At 45.8% G+C, this 16,607-nt stretch overlaps 1 long non-coding RNA gene across 2 annotated transcripts in view; it reads right to left on the minus strand.

The window, feature by feature from the left end:
- LOC130707621 (uncharacterized) overlaps positions 1–16,590 on the minus strand; it is a 30,930-nt gene extending 14,340 nt beyond the window's left edge. For both annotated transcript variants that reach the window (XR_009007548.1, XR_009007547.1), the window contains exons 1-2: positions 16,455–16,590; positions 10,738–11,030 (exon numbers count right to left, since the gene is read on the minus strand). This is a non-coding gene — a long non-coding RNA (uncharacterized LOC130707621). The remainder of the gene's footprint in view (positions 1–10,737; positions 11,031–16,454) is intronic.
- Between the last annotated feature and the right edge of the window lie 17 nt (positions 16,591–16,607).

Raw genomic sequence — 16,607 nt, forward strand, 5'->3', positions numbered from 1 at the left:
TATGTAATGAATTAACTTTTATCTCTTATTCTTCCGGAATGGTACCAGCTATGTACCATCCTTGGGAGAATTGAGAAAATAGTCACTCTCATAATATTCTACAAACTTTCATTCTCTCCTGGAACCCTTGTTGAGAAAGCCTGGCCCAACAGCAGAAGCTGGTCCCAGTAATGCTTTGGTCACTCTCTTGAACCTGTCTGATTCAAAGGATCATACACGAATGAGTCCACCCAGGGGAATTCCCTGGCGGCCCAGTGGTTAGGACTCGGCACTCTCACTGCTGCGACCCCGGGTTGGATCCCTCGATGGGAACTAAGATCCCACAAGCTGCGGGGTGTGGCCAAAAAAAAAAAAAATGGTTCTACCCACAAGCATTAGCACAAGTGGGGTAGAGGGGATGTTTATTTTAAGAATATGGGTATTAAAGCATAGTGAGAGAACATGGCAAAACAACCAGAGGAGCCCCCAGGAAGTCCACACCTGGGTCTCCTGATGGCCTTTTATTGTCCCTCTGACCATTCAACTAACCTAACCCATCCAATTTTAACAGAAGATGATCGAAGAATTAAACCTATTTTCATCTGGGCAGGATCCCCTTTGCAGGGTCCATTTTCTGGAATTATCTCCACACAAAACCCTACTCTCAGCCATGGGTGCTAAGCCCAATGGGAAGATAGGGGACTAAGTCCCACAGCATGACGAGGGGGTGGGGCACGGAGGGAAGATGTTTATTATCTGTCCACTGTCTCCAGGGTTCCACCACCTGGGGCAAGGGAGAGCCTCCCCATGGGGCAGATGCAGTGGAAAGGGTGGAAAGGAGATGCAAATAACACTTAGCTGAGTACTTTTTTAAACTGTTGTTTTCTAGGTGTTTCATTGACATGTCCGATCTCTGCAGCTAGATTGTAAATTCCTTGAGTGCAAGGACTAAGTTTATGCTGTAAATCTTTAATCTACTACAGTGTTCAGCCCAGTGCTTCTCCTACAGATGCTTCATCAGCATACTGTTGATTAATTAGAATCTGCTTTGGTGGAAAAAAAAATGGTGTATCCTTGCAACAATTACAGTGTAAGACTTATTCGAAAGTACTGGACGAATATGATAAGGTTTAAAACATTGAATATGGGACTTCCCTGGTGGTGCAGTGGTTAAGAATCCGCCTGCCAATGCAGGGGACACGGGTTCGAGCCCTGGTCCGGGAAGATCCCACATGCTGTGGAGCAACCAAGCCCATGCGCCACAGCTACTGAGCCTGCACTCTAAAGCCCGTGAGCCACAACTACTGAGCCTGCGCTCTAGAGATCGCATGCCGCAACTACTGAGCCCGTGTGCTGCAACTACTGAAGCCTGTGCACCTAGAGCCTGTGCTCCGCAACAAGAGAAGCCACCACAGTGAGAAGCCCGCGCACCGCAATGAAGAGTAGTGCCCGCTCGCTGCAACCAGAGAAAGCCCACGCGTAGCAACGAAGACCCAACACAGCCCTAAATAAATAAATAAAACATTGACTACCTGTGTGCTACGAGACAAGGATCTCCCCACATCACCCCGTACTGGGCCTCATAGGAGCCACCCACCCCACCCTGGACATCTGACAGAGAAGCCCGAATAAGGGAGAAGTTCGTCACCACTGAAATTGAGCAGAGCTTCCCCTGGAGACTGAGCCCAAAGACTTCTTTCTCACCTAACTTTCTAGGAACGGCAGGCCAGACAGACACTGAGGACAAAACTGACCCCCACCCCACCCCATCTTCCTTCCACTCCTGCTCTGCTACCAAGAGTCACAGGTCTCTCTCACCCACCCCCATGTGAACACCCCTTTCGTGCTGGACTTCAGAGTCTCACCAACAGTCCAGGTTTGCTACTCCCAGTCAGGGATCAGCATGTACTGCCTAACCCCAGGGTCTCAGCTCAGCCTCAGGATGAGGCAGGAGCTGGCACTCCTCCATGGTCTTGGAGCCTGTGAGATCTGACTGCCCACTTTAGGCTAAGTCCCACAGGGTCCTGAGCCCCACGTGGCTCTCAGACTGGTCAGCCAGGAACTTGGAGAGTCAACACCTCGGGGGGATGTGGTACTGACTCTCATACCCCAAACACACATGAAATTGATTTAGTCTCAAAAGCCAGTCTGGGTAGGGAACAGGCCCTTCCAGTGATGAGAAGAAGTTGTCCATGATCCGTACCTCCTACCTGGAGTAATAATCAGAAGGCAGCAGAGTGAGTGTGGAATCAGGAGAGATCTGAGGGTCCTCCAACCAGACCTTGACCGTGCTGACGAGCAACCACTCCCCACACTGCAGCACACCTTCAGGGTAACCAGAACGTCACATCGACCAGAAAGCATGGCTCTTCCCTGGGACAACACTAGAGACCCTATGAATTCTTAACTCACAGCAGTCTTCATCCTTATCATCCTTGATAAGCTGAGGTCGCCTCCTTTTTCCTTAATCATGCCATTGGGTTTTCAACATATTTTTGTTGTTTTCTAAATATGGAACCAATCTTACATCATAGGTACTGACAAATAAGGATCTTCAGCTGACACGATGATGGCAGGGCTTGCAAGGTTTTCCTGGGAAGATGGGTGTCTTGCCCTCTCCCCTGCACTGCCTTCCCGAACTCATCGCCACCGTACTTTGGGTATTGGTGCTCTCTGCCTTCCACTCGTGGCCTCCAGTGGATTCCTGCAGCCAGGCCTGCCCCAGGATTCCTGCAGATCTGACCGACAGAGACTTGCCTGACCTCTTAGCTAGGTCTCATTGGTTGCTAGTGAGCGTGTGATGTGCTCTCTTTCCTTTTTAACTGCAGTCTTTGGGGGTAAATGCAGAGCAATTCTGAACACCCCACTCTCCCCATCTAAGCCAAGCCTAGGGCCAGAGTTCTGGGATGGCAGCCCTGCCAAGTGCTCAGGCACACCATCTGGCTCTGCTACAAGACAAACTTGGTCTTCCTGCTTCTGCTAGCCCACAAAAAATTAATAATCAACCATCATGACCTTTATACCACATTTATCAACCTTAGCAAAGGGAAATCTGGACTTTGAAAGCTAATTGGCAGGCTTGACTGCCCAAAGAAGTTCAAAGAACAGCTTAGCCAGTTGTGTCAAAGTTGATGGCATTCTCTAGACACATGACTAAGATATTTTTTATCCAGTATATTTTAAGTCGCTGTGCTCAAACAGGCAATAAGACCTGGAATCTGATCTGTAGTTCGGATCCTGGGGCGTCCGGGAGACTTTCCAGGTCTATGAACCATACACAAATAGAAAGACAGTTTAATGTGGTAAAGGACAGTGGCTTTCAAACTTTTTAGCTTCATAGTAAGAAATGCACGTTATATGGCAACCCAGTACACAGACACACAGAGAGACAGACACACGCACACATACACACACACACACACACACACACCCCTCCACATAACTGAAACAAAAGTTTCTTGAAACAATACTGCCTTAGAGGAAGATGCATGTGAAAGTAATTTATTAGGAAATATTTCTAGGGGAAAGAGAGGAATGAGGAAGTTGGCCCAGGAAGGGGCCGAGTAACGGTGCTATATCAAGCCAGGTCACACAGAGGATAATTCTGACTCATTCCCACAGAGGGCTTGGGGGGCACTGTGGGTCACAATGACTTGCAGTCAAAATCATCCCAATGAGAGGGCAATAGAGCTGGAGTGTGTACATCCCTGTCCCCAACAGTCATTGGCCAAGGGCCACGCATACTGGAATTCAGCTGATGCACACAAAGAGGATAAAGAGACTGAAACTAACACGACATTGTAAGTCAACTATACTTCGAAAAAATTTTTTTTTAAAAAACGATTCTTTCCAGGAATTCCCTGGCATTCCAGTGGTTAGGACTCCACGCTTCCACCACAAGGGGCATGGGTTCGATCCCTAGTTGGGGAACTAAGATCCCACACACCACGCAGTGAAGCCAAAAAAAAAGACAAAATAGTTTCTCTCCCAGACCAAACTCTAAAAAAAATTTTTTTTAAAAAAGGTAAAGGGGGGGCTTCCCTGGTGGCGCAGTGGTTGAGAATCTGCCTGCTAATGCAGGAGACACGGGTTCGAGCCCTGGTCTGGGAAGATCCCACATGCCGCGGAGCGGCTGGGCCCATGAGCCACAGCTGCTGAGCCTGCGCGTCTGGAGCCTGTGCCCCGCAACGGGAGGGGCCGCGATAGTGAAAGGCCCGCGCACCGCAATGAAGAGCGGTCCCCGCACCGCGATGAAGAGTGGCCCCCACTTGCCGCAACTGGAGAAAGCCCTCGCACGAACCGAAGACTCAGCACAGCCAAAAATAAATTAAAAAAAAAAAAAAAAAAAAAGGTAAAGGGGGACTTCCCTGGTGGTCCAGTAGTAAAGAATCTGCCTTCCAATGCAAGGGATGTGGGTTCGATCCCTGGTCAGGGAACTAAGATCCCACATGCCGCGGGGCAACTAAGCCTGCGCCACAACTATTGAGCTCACGCACCTCGACGAGAGAGCCCGCGTGCCACAAACTACAGAGCCCACGCGCCCTGGAGCCCGTGCACCACAACTAGAGAGAAGCCCGAGTGCTGCAATGAAGAGACCACGCGCAGCAACGAAAGATCCCGCATGCCTCAACGAAGATCCCGCGTGCTGCAACCTTAGTTGCAGTTGACCTGACACAGCCAAAAAAATAAAGAAAATAAATAAATTAAATAAATAAATATTTTAAAAAAGAAAAGGTAAAGGAATCCCAGGTGACATGGTCGCAGAAGGGACAGCACCTGCTCCAAACACCCTAAACATGAGTGATAATCTGTGATGTTTTCTACTCTGGTTTTGCTTTGTTTTGTTCTTTAACTTGTTGGCCATGGATTTGAATATCAGTGCACTTATGAGCTGCTATTTAACCTGTTTGAGGTTTTTCCTCATTCCTAAAATGGGAATAACAATATCAACTTTGTTCATTGCGGTGAAAATCAGAATCGATATAGATATCCCTAGCAAATAGTAGGTGCTCCACTTGTAGCTATTATGATTAAAAAATATACCTTCAAAATGCCTGGAAAAAGTAATACAAAAATGTCTGTATGTTCTTGACGTATTCAAGACATGCGTGCATAAAAACACGGGCTTCCCTGGTGGCGCAGTGGTTGAGAATCTGCCTGCTAATGCAGGGGACACGGGTTCGAGCCCTGGTCTGGGAAGATCCCACATGCCGCGGAGCGACTGGGCCCGTGAGCCACAATTGCTGAGCCTGCGCGTCTGGAGCCTGTGCCCCGCGACGGGAGGGGCCGCGATAGAGAAAGGCCCGCGCACCGCGATGAAGAGCGGTCCCCGCACCGCGATGAAGAGCGGTCCCCGCACCGCGATGAAGAGTGGCCCCCGCTTGCCGCAACTGGAGAAAGCCCTCGCACGAACCGAAGACCCAACACAGCCAAAAATAAATAAATAAATAAATAAATAAGAAAATCCTTTAAAAAAAAAAAGCTTAAAAAAAAAAAAAAAAAAAACACAGGTGGTGGAGTATGGGCTCCTTTGCAGAGATACAACGGGCATCTGCACAAATATTCACCACCTCCTGACTCCATGCCTTAGCTCTTTATTCCCTTTGACTAATGTCGCTCATTGTCCAAGCTTTGTCTTAGATGTCCCTCTCTCATGAAGCTTTTCCAGACCACCCCAACTAAAAACACTCTCTCCCTCCTCTGAATTGACATGCTATTCTATTTGAAATTATTTTATAAAACTTTTTCCACTTTCCTTTTACCTCTTTGCAGTATCTATTAAAATCCTGACATGGGAACAGATAGACAAATCAATGGAATGAAATAGAATCCAGAAATAGGCTCAAATACATATGAGAATAATAAAAATAATCAAGGCATAGAGGGAAAATGCAAACAGTGCTGAGATAACTGATTAACCCTTTAGGAAAAAAAATTAACCTGGATCTCTACCTCACTTCCCATACAAGAGCAAATATCAGATGGCCCAAAGATTTTAACAGACACACACGCGCACACACACGCACAAAACCCACATTGAATAACTATAGAAAAACATGAGTGAATTTTTTATATTTTTGGAGTAAGAAAGGCTTTTCTAAGCATGACCTAAAACTCAGAAGCCATAAGAGAAAAGATAAATAAGTTTGATTCCATAAAGAGTTAAAACATCTACATGACATTAAAGACATAAACTCCAAAGTCAAACTGGGAAAAATATTTGCCATACGTGACAGTCACATGGTTCATTTCCTTTCGTGAAGCGTTTATAAGAATAAATAAGAAAACAATAAAAGTGGACAAAGGACATGAACAAGTAGTTTATGAAACAAGAAATATACATACCTGTAAACATATGAAAAAATAATCTTAATAAAGAAATATAAATCGAAAATAGTTTTTTCACCCAGATTGGCAAAAGTTAAAATGTTTGGTGAAACTGAGTGTTATGAGGGTGTGATGAAATGGATACCATCACACAGAATTGCCTTCTCAGGAAGGGTGTCTGAGACTGGAATAGGGCGCAGCTTGTCTGGAGGGCAATTGGCAATTTCTCTCAAAATGTCAAAGGCACATACCCTTTGCCCTATTGCTTCAACTATTTATTTGGGCCCGTACAAACAAGTTCTCCTACCTAAGTGAACAAAGATGCTATTGCAACATCATATTTATTGGCGATGTCAACTACAATTGGCACTTACCATGGGCACTGGCCAACTACCTCTACAAGGATTAATCATATGCTGCTGCAGCTGCTGACTTTCAACACCCCCTGAAAAGTGTGGAGGGTGGAGAGCTGAAATGAGGCCCTCTGTGCTATGGGAAAAACTGGCAGAACAGGTCTTCAGATAGTTAGGTATTTTCAGGAGCTGATTTTATGAGCCCAATTCTTGTATCTCCTCATATCTAGAAAAACACTAAAATCCTTCATGGTGACGTCTGCTCCTCGTGACTAGCAGTAACCTTCACGCGACTAGCAGAAAACTTCTACAAAGAATATGCGCTTGATTGCATGTTTTCCCCCTTCACCAAAATCACATATATACTGACTTTCCCCCCTACCTCCTTGGAGCAGTTTCTCAGAGCTATCTGAGGACTGTCTCCCAGTCCTCATTTTGTCCCCAATAAAACTTAACTTGCAACTCTCATATTGTGCAATATTTTTTTTTTTTTTTTTTTTAAAGTTAGCTCATATTTGTAAAACTGCCAGAATATAGCTCTTATTCCATTGTGAGGGTTCAGTCTTTTTTTTTTTTTTTTTTTTTTTTAATATTTTTGCCTTGTTTTGTGTCCTCAATTGGTTTTTCACTTGTTACTTTTTTTTTTTTTTAATTAATTAATTAATTAATTTATTTTTGGCTGTGTTGGGTCTTCGTTTCTGTGCGAGGGCTTTCTCTGGTTGTGGCAAGTGGGGGCCACTCTTCATCGCGCTGCGCAGGCCTCTCACCATCGCGGCCTCTCCCGCTGCGGAGCACAGGCTCCAGACGCGCAGGCTCAGCAACTGTGGCTCACGGGCCCAGCCGCTCCGCGGCACGTGGGATCTTCCCAGGCCAGGGCCCGAACCTGCGTCTCCTGCATTAGCAGGCAGGTTCTCAACCACTGCGTCACCAGGGAAGCCCTGTGCAATATTTTTTAAGTCGACAGAGAAAAGGCATAAACAACTGAAGTGGGCTTCAATGGGTAACTGATAAATGATTGTCTACCCAAATAATGAAAGAAGGAATAATGATGAAGTATGGACTGCTGGTCAAAGATCTACAACACAGGGTCTTCCCTGGTGGCGCAGTGGTTAAGAATTCCCTGCCAATACAGGGGACATGGGTTCGATCCCTGGTCCAGGAGGATCCCACATGCCGCGGAGCAACTAAGCCCGTGTGCCACAACTACTGAGCCTGCGCTCTAGAGCCCGCGAGTCACAACTACTGAAGCCCGCATGCCACACCTACTGAAGCCCACATGCCTAGAGCCCATGCTCCACAACAAAGAGAAGCCACTACAATGAGAAGCCCATGCACCGCAACGAAGGGTAGCCCCCACTCACCGCAACTAGAGAAAGCCCACGCGCAGCAATGAAGACCCAACACAGCCAAAAAAATAAAAATTAAATTTAAAATAATAATAATAAAATTTAAAAATTAAAAAAAAAAAGATCTCCAACACATGCCAACAAGCTAGGGAAAGTTCATGCACTGACACACACAAATTAGTGCACATAAAAAATGATGGGGCTTCCCTGGTGGCGCAGTGGTTGAGAATCTGCCTGCTAATGCAGGGGACACGGGTTCGAGCCCTGGTCTGGGAAGATCCCACCTGCCGCGGAGCAACTAGGCCCGTGAGCCACAACTACTGAGCCTGCGCATCTGGAGCCTGTGCTCCGCAACAAGAGAGGCCACGATAGTGAGAGGCCCGCACACCGCCATGAAGAGTGGCCCCCGCTTGCCGCAACTGGAGAAAGCCCTCGCACAGAAACGAAGACCCAACACAGCCAAAAAATAAAAATAAATAATAAATAATAATTTTTTTAAAAAAATGATGGACACCAAATAAGGTCTATAGTCTAGTTAACAGCATTGCATCAATGCCAGTGTCCTGGTCTTGACATTGCACTACAGATGTTCCCACTGTAAGATGTCACCATGGGGGAAGTTGGGGGAAGGGTACATAGGGACTCTATGTATTACTTTTGAGATTATAATTACTGTGAGACTATAATTACTTCGAAATAAAAAGTTTAAAAAAAAAAAACAAGGTGCAGAAAGTGTGTATTGTGTGATTCCTTGTTTTTTTTTTACAAAATATCAAAAGGTAAGAACAGTCCCTTTGTCATTAAATTCAAAATGAGTGAGAAAAGCATATGTAACTAGAAGGACAAACCCACCCACCCCCTTCACTCCTAAGGGTTTGCTTGAGACAGAAGGATAAGAAATTCTTAAAGTACCCCTACTTCCCTTACAGAGATTAAAAAGAATGCATGCTGCTCAAGAATTTGATCTGGCCCAACAAAGAGAGAGCCCTCAGAAGCAGATTGCTCTGTCCTTTCAGCAAGGTTTGTGATAGGCCTTATTCATTTCATACCACAGGCCTCTTATGCTGCTCTAAAAGCAGGACAGGGTAAGTGAAACTGCTTTGCATAATAATGGCAAATGTTATCTCCAGAGAGGGCAGGCTGGCACCTCTAGGGAAATGGTTCACATTTTTTGTGGATTTAGACTGCCTTGTCCCTAGGAATTGTTGATGGTTCTTGGAAGGGGTATGTGTGTGGGTGTGTGTATGTGTGTGTGTGTGTATGTGTGTGTTCAGTTGATCCAGAAATTTACAGGAAAATGAAATACTTCGGGGGCGGGGGGCGGGCAGGGAACATTTCTTCATCTCATACCAGCGGAGAGATCTCAAGGAAAACATGTGGAGCTCCGGGACTGGCCTTGCACTATTGTGCTGGCCTGACACTGCCAAAGCCCACCCTGCAATTCTCTACTCAAGCCCCCATAGAAAAATTTAAACTGGCAGGAACTGCAGTTACAGAGGATTCTTGCTTCAGAGTGCCCTGATGCTCTGATGCAGGGGGGGAAGGGACAGACCCTCTAGGAGAACATCCCCTGTATGTTGAGAGTGGGGTTTTGCACTGGAAAGATTCTGAAGGAAAGAAACTGTGAGTCCCCAGCAAAGCAGATGCCTGGTTGTGATAGGGACAGAGTAAAGGGACAAAGTAGGTGATTAAATAGTTAATCTCACTAGGGGATTGTAAGCAGAAAAAAGTATGGGACACCCCTGTAAATTAATGATTATTCAAGAAAGCAGATTTGCTTAACCATAAAGCCAAACAGGCTTGCTTAACAACAAAACCATGCAACAGAAGCACAAGACATGCCCCAAAGCAATAAAACAATGGTGGCATGAGACCCACATCCTGCCCAGTGAGCTCAGTAAGTTAATGACCCTTAAGACATGCTCTCTGTACACATAAAAAGCAATAATTTATGGAAAGGTGACATTTCAAAGTGAAAGACTCTCATTGTACTGAGACCTAAAATAATTTTTTCATAGTGCCATGATAGTCCTAGCTTGACCATGTAGGGACAAGAAAACTCCCCTGCCCAACCTGGAGGAGGAGCTGATGATGGAAGCGTGACTTCTACTTAAGAATGAGGAAGAAGGTGGTCTTTTCCCCCTCCCCACTTTTCCTTTGATTATAAAACTGTAGCCCACTAAGTTCTCGGGCAGCACCTCTTGCCCACCCACTTGTAAGCCTCACAAGCGTCTATTCTAATAAATCACTTCCTATCTATCACTTTCCCTCTGGCTTCTTTCTGCATTGAGACATAAAGGACTGGAGCTCCTTGGAGCACCCCCAGCACGGCACCTATCGGTTTCAGATGGAATTAGGAGACCAAAGCGTTTAGTCGGAGTGAAACAAGAGGGAAGGGGACAGGGCACAACCTTTGAAAGAATGACATAGCCCAAGGGCATGACATAACCTGATTAGAACCAAGTGGGCCCAAGATGGCAGACAAGTCATCTTCCACTAGACCTTGAGCCTCAGTATATGCTCACTGTAACACATCAGCAAGCTAAATGACACACCCACAGGTGCCATGACAGTTCCAGACCAACCATAAGGATCAAAAAGTGGGCGGTGGCCCAATTCCTGGAAATCCCTGCCCCTTCCCGAAATAGCTGGAATACTCCTCCCACTCATTAGCCTATGAAATTACCCACCCCTATAAAAACTGACAACCCCATACCTGCTGACTTTCTCACCTTCTGAGATGGCCCACACTCTGTCTGTGGAGTGTGTACCTCTCTAAATAAATCCACTTCTCACCTAACACTTTGTCTCTCACTGAATTCTTTCTGCGATGACACATCAAGAACCTGAGCTTCATTAAGTCCTGAAACCAGGTGTGTGATGTCAGTTGGAAGACTGTCGGTTTTGGCCGGGTTCAAGTCCCTGCCGCGTGGGTGCCCGTCCCAAGCTGGGTTTTGGCTGGGTTCAAGTCCCTGCTGCGTGGGTTCAAGTCCCAATCTGAGGTGCACGGTTTCAGGAGTAACATCTGTGAAAGGAAAAGGGAGGAAGCAGGATTGAGAAGGAGGATCTGTGAGACCCTGAGATGCAGATCTGACCAACGCCAGCCCACTAGGAAGCTCCAAAGCAAAGACGGCCCCTTAGAGGAGCCCCACGTTAGGCGGAAGTGGTGAGGTACTTGTGCCACCATCCTGCTCAGTCACTGGCTGGGGCCACCCTTGGAAGGAGTTAACTGCCAGCTGGCAGCTGACAGCTAATCAGACTCCCAGCAGCCAGAGTGAGTCCTCTCTAGAAGGAGGATCTGAGCTGTTATCTGCATCTCCACATCTGCCACAGGGCTTGTCTCTGAGGGAGGAAAAGGGGGAAACTCCACCACCACTACCACCCCTTCCCAAATACAACAGAAGGAAGCAATCCTGGGCGTGAGGGAAAAGAGAAGCCAACGCCTGTCTTGTAAGAACTTCTGTCTGCTTCTGTACAGAGTTCCTGAAAAGAACCTGTACAAACACTGGGTAGATGATTTCTCAACGGTGTTCACAAACAACTGCCTAAATACAGGGCAAAGTTTTTCAAACTTTTGAAAAACTAGAAATTGAATAAGCTATACAATAGAGTTATGAGATTCTAGATAGAGCAATATTTCACAAAATTAATAATCCATTACCTGTAAATAGGCAAAGACTGTGTCAGTCTCTGGCACCTACAGATACATTCACTGTTTTTGTTTAGTTTTGTTGTCTTGTTTGTTTGTTTTAGTAAATTTTTTGCCAACATTTAAAAATTAAATATTTCATATTAAAACCCAGATTTCTACCTTCTGTTTAAAATTCCTAAGATCGGGACTTCCCTGGAGGTCCAATGGTTAAGACTCCACGTGCCCAATGCAGGGGGCACGGGTTCAATCCCTGGTTGGGGGAACTAAGATCCTGCATGCTGCACAGTGTGGCCAAAACAAACAAACAAACAAAATAAATAAATAAAATTCCTAAGATCTGGCAATGCTGGGCTGGCCTTGTCAATGACAAACATGAGTGAAACTAAGCGCGCCTCAGGTCTGCAAGCTGCAGGTCAGGAGTACCCACCGATCCCCATGGGTTCCCAGCCACTGAGGCCAAGGCACGCTACCTCTTATCACTCCGAGCTTACGCCATCACCCACAGTTTAAACCATTCTATCAATACACACAGTGTAAAAGAGGGTAGGGCAGCAGGTAAATTCAGTTTATTTTATTTATTTTATTTATTATTTATTATTTTGACTGCACTGGGTCTTCGTTGCGGCACACGGGCTTCTCTAGTTGTGGCACAGGGGCTCTAGAGTATGCGGGCTTAGTAGTGGTATGTGGGATCTCAGTTCCCCAACCAAGGATTGAACACAGGCCCTCTGCATTGGGAGTTCAGGGTCTTAACCACTGGACCACCAGGGAAGTTCCTAAATTCAGTTTAGAAAAACCAGTTCCATCAGAACTGGTTAAATCTCTTTTAAGGTCATTTGACCATAGCCATCAATTGAAAACATTTGATCCAGGATACAAATGTATTTGCACCAAATACAAAATATATATACATCCAAGGTTGTTCATTGTAGCGTTGTTTGAAATGGCAAAACACTGGAAGCTACTTAAACGTTCATCGGTGGGAGACTGGCTAAATAAATTATGGGATATCCACACAATGGGATACTGTACAGCTATTTTTAAAAGGGAGAGAGAGAATAAAGGAGATCTATTGTGTACCACTCAGAACAATCTCCAAGAATGTATTTTAGGAAATGAAAGAGAGAAGTGGGGAAAAGGAAGAAAGAAAAGAAACAAGCAATTTGAAGGACATTATGTATAGTGTCATTCCATTCATGGGAAACATTTTAAAGGGAAAATATGCATGTAAATGCATAGGAAACTTCTGGAAGGATGATACACAAGACAAAGAGCTATATGGGGAGCAGGTAAAGGAAGCATAGGGAAGAGCTGCTTTTTTACTTTTCACTCTATAACCTTGTGTCTCTTTTAAAAATTGTGAACATGTGTTATTTTTGTAATTTAAAAAATAATGATTAAAACAAAAATGAATTGATGCAGAAAGTAAAATTCCAATTAAGAGAAAATTAGTTTCCAAGAAAACTGTCATTCTCTAACAACGTCAGAAAAATTAAAAGTAGCTATTCAATGTAAAATAGATAGCTAGTGGGAAGCAGCCGCATAGCACAGGGAGATCAGCTCGGTGATTTGTGACCACCTAGAGGGGTGGGATAGGGAGGGTGGGAGGGAGGGAGATGCAAGAGGGAAGAGATATGGGAACATATGTATATGTATAACTGATTCACTTTGTTATAAAGCAGAAACTAACACACCATTGTAAAGCAATTATACGTCAATAAAGATGTTTAAAAAAATAAAAAAAGTAGCTATTCAACATTGACAGCAGGTCAAGCTGTCACAACTCACTTTGATTTCACATATAGAAATAAAACTGCCTACCTCACTGGATTAGACACATTCAATAAAATTTATAAAAATCACCCAACAGTTGTCGGCACTTAGTAAGTATTCAATAAAAGTCGCTGTTATCACACAGCCCTCCTACACCACCCAAGCCTGACTTGTGTCAATGATGCATGAGTCAATGACCAATGTGGAATGGCTATTGCAAGATGCAAGACTTAAATTCCAACCCAGGTGAATTTCCTTCCAGACTGCAGTCAGCTGATAAATGGAATATTTATAAATGGAATGGAATATTTATATATGGAATATTTCCTGCCATATCAGTAAACAAAGGATGTCACAGTCATCAACGATTGTAGCCCTCCAACATGAGCCGGTGAGCCCTGAGGAAACTCAGGGCTGAAAAGAATACCATCTAGCAGCCAGCAGACTGCAGCCACTCCCTACGGTGAGACCTGAGGAAACTCAAGATATGAAAACACAGGATACCGGCCCCAGATAGCTGAGGTGCATATCAAAGGAATGATTTCAGTGAGCCCAGACTCTTGCATCTTCCCATACATAGAAGAGCGCTAAATTACTTAACTTGAGATATCTGGTTTTCTTTAATTAACAATAATCCTTTGACACTCCCGACTACCTGCCCTTTGTTACAAAACTCCTATATATCCTGGCTCTTCCCTTCGCCTCCTTGGAGCAGTTTCTCAGAGCTATCTGAAACGCTGTATCCCGGGCTGCAGTCCTCATTTTGCCCCAAATATAACTTAACTCGCAACTCTCACGTTGTGCTTTTTTTTTTTAAGTCAACACAGCCCTTGAAGAAGATGGGAGTGTAGTCCTCAATCATGAAGGCATTTCCTCAAGACCTGCAGATGGTACCACCTCCATACAAGAACAATCCCATTACCTATTAAAAGCGCCATTTCAAAGAGACTCCTACACACATATGTATTTCCCCCAAAGATTTCCTACCCTCATCTCCAACAAACCGTCTTGATGAGTAGTAGGAGCTGGAGACTCCCACTCTTCTTGCCTTCCCTCTACCCTTTTCTGTTCACAGATCCCCTCCCTAGTGTCCCCTGTGTTCTCCCCAAGGAAATGGCGCTGGAGGCCAAATATCAACCCTGCCCAGACAGGGAGGGGCCATGTGATGTTCACGAGCTTGCAGGCCAGAATTCTCTTTTCCCCAAACCCTTTGCTCTTTGGGGTGTGGTCTCCCTCAGCCTCCCCCTGCCAACCTCAACCCCTGGATCTGGCTGCCCACCTCTGGACAGGAGGGGAAGAGAGATCAAATACGCCCTGCAGGCCTGTCCCTTGGAACCAAAACCCTGAGAGGCTCTGCTCCAGGGCTCCTACATTCTCTCCCCCAGCCCCACAGGCAGGTGCAGAGCAGTGGGAAGGGTTCCCACAGTGCATTAGCTCTGAACAGGTCAGGAAGAAGAGGAGTGTCATGCTATCCAGCCTCTGTTGTCAATAATTCATGAGGTTCAGACTGAGGGGCACCAGTCAGAGAGTCAGTTTTCCCCGGACATGGGGAAAATTAGACTCAAGCTCTCTTATCTCATCAGGATGAGCTAAGTACCACAGCTGTAACATCTAGTTTGAGGAATAAACTGTAGATCCAGTGCATGCTTGTTATATCATTCGCTGCTCATACACCCCCTTTTGAATGCTGAAATCCTTTTTGGCTGCTCAGTTGACCTACACATATACTAAACGAATCTTTAGCAAGTATGAATTTTATTAAGCAGCAATCCCCAGAACTGAATTTCACAAACCAGGATTCTCTCTCCTCTTAATTGTAGGGACTGACATTGGGTTGCCAGACTGGTGATTTCACCAACTAACAACATTTTTCTCAACCTACCCATCTGCTTTCATCATCTTCTCTTAACAAAAAGACTAACACCAAAAAAAAAAAAAAAAAAAAAGGAGCAAAAGCATATCCCAGAATAAAGGACTACCTGTTAAGTTAAATAAGCTTAGATTTATGAAACACTATATTGTCTTTTTCTCTTTTTGCCTTGAACTAGTGACAACTTTGCCATGGATCTGCACAACTTCTCAGGCTGGCATTTGGAGGCCACTGGGTTAAACCAATTCAGATGCTGACACTGGGTCTGTCGGGGCCTTTCTACAGTGTATCATAAGCCATGCAGATTTATTAATTCTCCCAGAAACCCAGGAGGGAGATCATTTCAGCCCACTTGGCAGAAGAGGAGGCTGAAGTCTCGGACACAGAATTTATAGCTGGAGAGGACCTTATCCATTATCTACTCCAGCACTCTCAGTTTACAAACGAAGAGCCTGGCCTGTGGCGGCCATAATAATTACTCTATGGTGGCAATAATTACTTATGTGTTTAGTAGTTTACAGTTTATAAAGTGCTTTTACATTCAACAAATATTTATTGAACTAGGATGGAGGCTAAGACCTGGGGACATAGTGATTATGGAGAACTTGAGTGCTCCTGAGTTCTCCGAATTTCCACCACTTGTTGGGGGACCCTCTAGCCTCCTTGCTACCACTTAGGCCTGAAAATGGAGAAGTCCTCTTGCAGTGGAGGGTATAAGAGATCCTGTCCTGTCAGGATCTTTAATTCTGCACACTGGTTACCACTGGTGACCGGAGTCTGCCCTCCAGGCCTGTGGGGATGGAGGAGAACTTGAGCCAGAGTGAAGGGCAGGGCAGGCCTACCCAGCTGCTCCCCACTTCGTGTCTCTCCCAGGCTCCTGCAGCCTCACCTGAGACCCTCACGTGGTGGGTTCCATGGGGGCTACGGGCCTCACCCCCCATGGGCAAACCCAAAACATTTGCCCTCTTGTGGGCTGTCACAAATGTGGACCCAGACTTTCTTGGAAAACAAAGTCCATCTTGAGGTTCTGGGAAGCAAAAGCAACCAACTCAAAGTCCCCTCTCCCCCAGGAAAAGACGTGGGCAAGCAGATGTGGAAGGAGGGGCGGGAGGACAGGGAAGTCTACGGACTCCCGGAGGCGGGGGCATACCTACAGGGAACCGGAACCGACGGAACCGTCCCACACCGGCCGGCTGGGGCGAGCAGGGGACTGAGGGGCGCCGCGGCCACAGCCGGCTCCCTGCGCCAAGGGCCCGCGCGGAGCAGGACGAGCTGTCCCGCTCTAGGACTGGTGGGGAGCTGGGAGC

This window comes from Balaenoptera acutorostrata, chromosome 3 (genome assembly GCF_949987535.1).
Source record: "Balaenoptera acutorostrata chromosome 3, mBalAcu1.1, whole genome shotgun sequence".
Classification (NCBI taxonomy): Eukaryota; Metazoa; Chordata; class Mammalia; order Artiodactyla; family Balaenopteridae; genus Balaenoptera; species Balaenoptera acutorostrata.